Source organism: Jatropha curcas, chromosome 1 (genome assembly GCF_041381405.1).
Source record: "Jatropha curcas cultivar XTBG-Jc1 chromosome 1, XTBG_Jcur_1.0, whole genome shotgun sequence".
Taxonomy (NCBI): Eukaryota; Viridiplantae; Streptophyta; class Magnoliopsida; order Malpighiales; family Euphorbiaceae; genus Jatropha; species Jatropha curcas.
Genome location: NC_143151.1, coordinates 2313136 through 2320213, shown reverse-complemented (window position 1 = coordinate 2320213; position 7078 = coordinate 2313136). Strand labels below are relative to the sequence as shown.

Sequence of the window (7078 nt, the reverse complement as noted above, 5' to 3'; positions counted from 1 at the left end):
ATATATTTTAATAATAATATTAAAATAAATCATAATCAATAATGAAAAATTAAATTTTCTAATAAGAAAAACAACTAGTAAAATTAAAAAAAAAAAAATTAGTTACAATAAATTACAATATATTCATGTAGCGACAATTCCAAAAAGCAATAATTTTAAGTCAATATCTACTAAATATGTAAATAATTTAGTATTTATATTCAAAATTCTAAATCAAATCAAATTAGCTAAATAATTCATAATTACACACATATATTATTTATGGGTTGGGTCAGATTTACGGGTTTATCTAATGAACTCGTGGCCCAACTTAGTCTATGAATTATAAAGACCCGTCCAATCCAATCAATTATATCTTGAAACCCGCCGGATTGAATTGGATTGGACTGGACTGCTCAAATTGGATAGAATTACAACGGGTCTTGTGCAGCCCTATCCCCACGTGAACAGGAAATTGAAGGCCGTATGCATTTAATAAAATTAAAAATTGAGTGTGTAAGTGCCAAATAACATAAATGTTTAAATTTATAAATTGTAAACTTATTATTATTTCTTTGGATATAAATGTAAATTTATTTAAAGATCCAATAACTTCATAAATCATTGCAAGTTATTAAGCTAAAATTCTTAACTTATCATTTTAAGTAGCAGTGTATTTGAGCATTTAATGTTTTAACTTCCATTTATTTAAAGTGTTTGATAGTCTAAGGTTTATATTATGGTTTAAAATTTGAGATGTCTAACAAAATACTAATAAAATATCTGGTAACTGCTAAAACAATTAACAACTATTAAAAAAATTAATTTTGTTAATTATCTCGGCACAAATATTGAAAATTTTAATTTTAAGTATTCGTGTTACCAAATACCGTGTTAATTAAACTCTATGTGCATAATAAACCAATAATATAATAATAATAAAATTATAAATTGATACCTTTCATTTTCTGAATTTAATACTACCACTTAAAAGTCATCATAAATACCTAACTTTATCACTATAAATACCTCACTCTACCTCCACCTTCTATAACAACAACAACAAGAACAATAGACTTGACTCCCTTAATTTGTTACTCTTCAATCCAAAAATGGCTGTACTTGGAAAAACTGTGCTTGCCATCAGTCTATCCATTGTTATAATTGCAACAATGGAAAAAAACGTTTCAGTGTTTGCTCAAAATGTGGGAGATATTGTTACTGCTGATTTCTTTAATGCGATAATCAATCAAGCTGGTGCTGATTGTCCTGGCAAGAATTTCTATACTAGAGATGCATTTCTTAATGCTCTCAATTCATTTCCTGACTTTGGTAAGCTTGGAGGTGATGATTCCAAGCGTGAGATTGCTGCTTTTTTTGCTCATGTTACTCATGAGACTGGACGTAAGATCTCTTTCTTTCTTATTTTTATTTTTATTTTTGTATTTAGATTTTCCTAGAAATATAGAATTCTATGCCAACCAAATACTACAATCTTACTTTTTTAAATCATTTCTCCGTACGGAGACTTCAGACCTTGATGGAATGTGAGTGCTTCTTTTCCTCAATCTCACGTGGGAAATTGACCTCTCATTTAGTCAGCAATTGTCTAGATGTGAAAAGTTAATGAAGTTCACTTTATCCTATCCGTTAAAAGTGTGCTATATATTTATTGAATTTAATTATTATTTTAAAATTAATAAATAGTATATTCAAATAGAAATATCGAATATTAGCTTTTTAAATCATGTCTTGTGTTGGAGCCTCCGATCCCGATGGTATGTGAGTGCTCCTTCTCCTCAGTTCCACATGAGACATTGACCCCCCATTTAGTCGGTAATTAATTAGGTGTAAAGATGTGTAAAACCACCAATCGAAACGAAAGAAATGAAAATCAAACTTAACCATTTCAGTTTGGTTTAATTCTGTCAGCTGTTCAAAAAAGATTCAGTTTATCATCAGTTATTTTGAATCGAATTTGTTATTTGGTTCGAGTCAATTTTAAAGCAATTCATCGATTAAGCTTAAAACAAAACCAACATGGCAAAAATCAATCAAAATCGATTCAGTTAGTTCGGTCAGCTACTAATTTCAGTTCGATCTGTCGTTAAAAAACTTCAGTTTGCATTTTTTATCTTAATTTGATTCAATTCAAATCGAACGGATCATTTGTTCACCTTATTCAGGTGTGGAAGTTTAATGAATTTCAATTTATCCTTGTCTACCAAAAGTATGCTACAAATTTGTATGCAATTTGATTATTATTTTAAAATTAATAACAATATATTCAAATGGATTGTGGACTAAACACAACATTTTGGATGATAAATTTTTCAGATTTCTGCTACATATAGGAGATAAACGGTGCTTCTCAAGACTACTGCGACGAATCAAACACACAATATCCATGTGCCCCAGGAAAGAATTATTTCGGCGGCGGACCGATTCAACTAACCTGGAACTACAACTATGGTGCAGCTGGTCAAGGCCTTAACATTGACTTGTTAAACTCTCCTGAAACTGTTGCAAATGATCCTGTTGTGTCGTTTAAGACAGCTCTCTGGTTTTGGATGACCAATGTACGCCCTGTCGTAACCCAAGGTTTCGGAGCCACCATTAGAGCCATTAATGGTGCAATTGAATGTAATTGTGGAAATCCTCAAGCAGTTACAGGCTCGGATTGGGTATTACACTGACTATTGCAACAAGATTGGAGTTGCACCTGGGGATAATCTTAGTTGCTAATTAAAATTTAGTTCTTCTTTAATTTAATAAATAGGGTTGCTAAATAAATTATCGATCCTTGTTTGAGTTTCAGAAATAATTAGAAGCTAGTTCATCCTTAGAGATTATGTAAACTAGCTTCAATGAAATAAAATAATCTTTGACGTTATAACTAGTTTATTTTTTATATTTGGAAAATCCAATGAACCGGAATAATATTGATGATGACTTTTGTATTAGAGATAACTCAAACTTAAAATTTTTCAATTTCCATATCTATCATAAGACGTAGGAAGACCAATCAGATCACAACTATAATTGACAATAATCTTTGACGTTGAATATATTCGACAAAATTAGTCGTTTTGATAGATTTTCATAAAACGTTAAAAATTAAACATTACATGGATTAACACTTTATAAAACGTTGTCTTAACATTTAAAAATTAGTTTAAATGTTAGGTTAACATTAAAAGCTATTTAAAAAACTGTTGCCTAATATAACCGTGCAGAGATGATTTAAAACTTCCATTAGCTTTTTCTCATTGAAAACATCAATTTGGATTATATTGACAATCACGTGGGTAGTTTAAGTATAAAACTCAAAATCACAAGTTTTTTTCTTTATAAAAAAAAAAAAAAAAAAGCAAAATCAGAAAATCTAACGAAGAAAAGACCTACTGAATCAGCATTCACTAAGAATTTGGAATCTTGTGAGGTTTCTTTTTTCTTGAAACATATAGGAAAAGGGCCAAACAAGAATTAGTTTACCTTGACGATGTTCAATTGAATGGGAAAAATAAAAAATAAAAAAAAAGAAAAAAGGAAAAAGAAAAATCTTTGCAATGGGTAATTTGCTAGACTTTTCCAATCTATCCGTAAAAACCAAACTTGTCTTTTTTCTTGGTTGACACGTGACATTACATATTTAATTTGATTTGTTGATATGTCTTTAGAACCATAAATTTAAAAAGATATGGATCACATTTTATCTCAACGGTATTTTCATATTTTATATATTAAGTATATGAAAATTATTATTAATTTAATGAATATATATATGTATCTCTAACCTAATAATAAGTAGCAATATTTTTTTTCATACGTCAATAGATTTACTAATTAATGTCTATTAATAAATCTTTCGTTTGAATCCTCTTAATTATAAGAGTTTTCTAATTTGACGTTAAGAGAGAGTCACTGCGCTTATGTAGTTTATAATACTATTTTGGTCTACTAAACCTCTCGATGAATAATAAAACATATTTTGTTTGATAATAGCTATAATAGTACGATGAATTAATTTTTGCACATTATAATTAGTTATTTTAATTTATTAAATATATCTAAATTCAATTAAATAATGCATTTCATCCACACTGAAAAAAAAAAAAAAAAAGGATATTCCCATTTTACTTAGGTTACAAGATTTATATTTTAATAGGCATGAACATTTTTATTAATTGATTGAAACTTTAGTGTAACTCATGAGCAAATAATATTATTAATGACAAATATATATATATATATATATATATATATATATCCTTATCTTTTGAAATTTAGATGATTTAGACATTAGACTTTTCAATTCTTTAATGCTGACTTGCTTACGTTTGGACACATCAATCAAACCAAACTTCTACGGTCCCCAAAGACTATAAATGTAACACCCACCGGCTAATCCCGGAGAACCAGAAGACGGATGTCACAATCGGTGATGGAGCACCGTCTTATGTCACTTCTTAAAGCTAGGTCACAAATTAGAAGTGGTTAGATTTTCATAAGGAGGCAAGTAATTAACATTGTTTAAAAAGTAAAAAATATATATATATATATTGAAGGAAATTCCAACGAAAATTTCGCAAGGGTTTTCCCCTAAAAATTACCTTGCCACACAAAGAAAATATACACACTTCCAATTTTCTCTAAACCCCAAAACTCCAATTCAACACAACATACCACAAGCACGTCTAAATATCCATCAACATACTCATAATATTCTAAACACATTCTTTTCAAGGAATATATTGATAAGTGTTATTTTTATAGTATTTTTATTAAAGTTTTTAGTATTTTTAATTACTTTATTTAGTTTTTATCTTAATTTTATTTATGTTTTCATATAAAAGCTTCCTTGAATCATAATTCATTTGATCTTAAGGAATTTGTAGGATTTTTGCACAGAAAAGGACAAAATGAAGCAAAAATATTTTAGCACACCCCAGACCGTGTGTCCAATCACGCCCGTGCTAAATACCAAGTGCTGATTTAAGTCAAAATTTCCAACCATTCCTTATCATTTTCATGAGCTCACCTTGGATACTTTCTTGACATGCAAATCAAGTTCTAATCTATGCACATGGAAGAGACAAGATTGAGAGAAATTTAAGGCCTAATGAGAACTTTATTCCCTAAACAAGGTGGAATTTATTCCCTAAACAATGTAGAATTTCTCTCCCAAGAAATCTATATAAAGAGAGGAAGGATCCCAATTCATACCATCATCTTATCTTCCATCTCATATATCTCTCATTCTCTTAGTCTTATACATAGTTTTATTTTCTTTAGAAGTTAAGTATTCAAGAGCTGTGCAAAGTTTCAAGGAAGCCATTCAAGCAATTTATCACTAGTTCTTATTTCTAAACTCTTAATCTTGTTTATTTCTTTCATTATTCTTATTGATTATGGAATATTTATTAAGTATTATTGAGTTTTATTTAAGTACTATGTGTAACTAAATTCTTATACTAGGGGTTTGATGTAGCTTAATCTCTTTTTCAATTTATGCAATTAGATTTATTTTTCCTTATTCAAGTTATGATTTATTAATGAACTTAATGGTTCTAGGCAGAATTTTCCCCTAGATTGATTTATTTCAATTATCACTATCAGAAGAAGGATCTTTGATATGAAAAGGTTAATAAAACACATGAGAGTAATAACTTGATGCGGAAGCTATATGGTTTGACTCATGGGGGTTTTTTATGATTTATGAACCTTAAATTGTAAATTCATAAACAACTACATAACTTAATGATTTAATTCATATTTGATTGCACTATTAGAAGATAGGTAATTAAATGGAATTAAAATAGCTAGCAATACATCGGAAGAGCTTGTTAGTGAATTCATAGTTGTTTCCCCTACTTGAATAATTAAATTGATTAATGAACTAATGAAATAAATTGGACAAAATTAAGTGAAATCAAAACCCCTAGTAGTTTCAATTCCTTGATTTCTTTTACTCAATTTTTGTTTACTTGACTCTTGTTTATTTTACATTTATAAAACAATTCTCTCAATTATCGTTTAAATAATAATGAGATAACATAATTTTGGTACTTGGATTACAATCCTCGTGGGAACGATATCTTACTCATCATATATTACTTGTAGCGATTCGTACACTTGCGAAATAAGCTGTCAAGTTTTTAGCGCCGTTGCCAGGGATTGGCAATACCAATATCAATACGAATTATCTTGTTATTAATTTAGACATTTTGTTTTTATTCCTTAATTGAAATATTTGTCTATATTATTTATAGTATCTTGTTTCTTTGTTTTTATTGATCTTTACTTTCATGATTTTCTTGTACAATATTTTTGAGATGTTTCATCAACAAGTACTTGCAAGTTTTATTTAACAACATTTAGAGCCATTTTATACAGCTTGGGCAAGATTTAATGAATTATTGGAAAAATGTCCTTATCATAATTTTACTAATAAATATCTCACTTACATATTCTATTGTGGACTAGATGAAGAGACAAAGAGTTGGGTCGATAATGGATTTTCTGCAACCGGTATTCACCTTCTGGAAAGTAGTATGAAGATGTACTTTACATATTAAATGATATGACAGATTTTGACTACTGTTGGCAGTGGAATCCTTCACTGCAAGGTTGTAATCACAAATATCCTCAAAATTTTGAGTATGAAGAAGTAAAGCAAAAGAATTTAGAGGATTTGATTACTGCCCTTGCTAAATCTCACACTGAATTTATGAATGAAACTCGTGAGAATTTTAAAATCCAACAAATAGCAATAGAGAATTTGGAGGTATAAGCAGCAAAATTGATAACCATGGCAATTAATGAATATCGAGATGAGGAGTGCAATTCTGAGGAAACTTCATGGGAAATTGCATATTTAGAAAAAGTAAAACCTACATGTGAAAAATGCAACTCCTTTGAAGACGAATTAAGTCTCAATTTCTTGTTTTCAGATATGATTATTAATGACCATGAAAAATGTGAGGTACATCTGGAAGGGACATTGGATGAGAGTTTAAATGAAAATAAGCAGAAAGCAATATTGGTGGATGAAGAAATAATTGAGATTATTGATTTGAGCTCATCAATGGTCTTTATA

General features: G+C 29.0%; 1 pseudogene across 1 annotated transcript; it reads left to right on the top strand.

Annotated features, from left to right (window-relative positions):
* Window positions 1-1045: 1045 nt before the first annotated feature.
* On the top strand, window positions 1046-2875 carry LOC149498801 (endochitinase PR4-like; annotated as a pseudogene). The gene is made up of 2 exons (XR_016322075.1): window positions 1046-1383; window positions 2317-2875. The product of XR_016322075.1 is annotated as an endochitinase PR4-like (transcript).
* Window positions 2876-7078: the final 4203 nt, after the last annotated feature.